Source organism: Oryzias melastigma, linkage group LG17 (assembly GCF_002922805.2).
Source record: "Oryzias melastigma strain HK-1 linkage group LG17, ASM292280v2, whole genome shotgun sequence".
NCBI lineage: Eukaryota > Metazoa > Chordata > Actinopteri > Beloniformes > Adrianichthyidae > Oryzias > Oryzias melastigma.
The window spans coordinates 7558875-7559492 of NC_050528.1; positions in this window are offsets into that span (position 1 = coordinate 7558875).

Sequence of the window (618 nt, forward strand, 5' to 3'; positions counted from 1 at the left end):
GGCTGAAGAAAAATAAAACAGTATTTCTCAAAAAACTGGAGATAAGCCATTATTTTAGCAACATGCTAACATTTTAGGCTAATTTAGCTTCTATTTTAGCAACAGGCTAACTTCTTTGACTAATTTAGCTTACAGAGGAATTTTAGGCTATTTAGGAGTTCAGCTAGTAATTGAGCAACAAGCTAGCTTTTTTTTTTTCTAATTTGGAGTTGAGCTAATATTTTAGCAATATGCTAACATCTTTGGCTAATCTGTTATCTTCCAGAGCTTTTAGGCTAATTTAGAGTTTAACTTTTATTCAAGCAACATGCTAAGATCTTTGCTTATTTAATTTACTGAAATATTTTATGCTAATTTGGAGTTCAGCTAGTAATTAGGCAACAAGCTAGCTTTTTCGCTAATTTGGCCTCTACTAAAGGTAAAAATGATTTGAAAAATTCCATTTTGAGAAATGCTAGGTTTTTTTTTTAATATTTTTGTATTGTTCGTGCCAAAAAGTTGATATAATTCATATATTTTTTAAAAAAAAAGATGGTCATGAATGCAAATTTAAATTTCTTAAAGGCTAAAATAACCTTTGGGGAGTGTTGGAGGTTTACAAGGTACCCAAACCCTAAA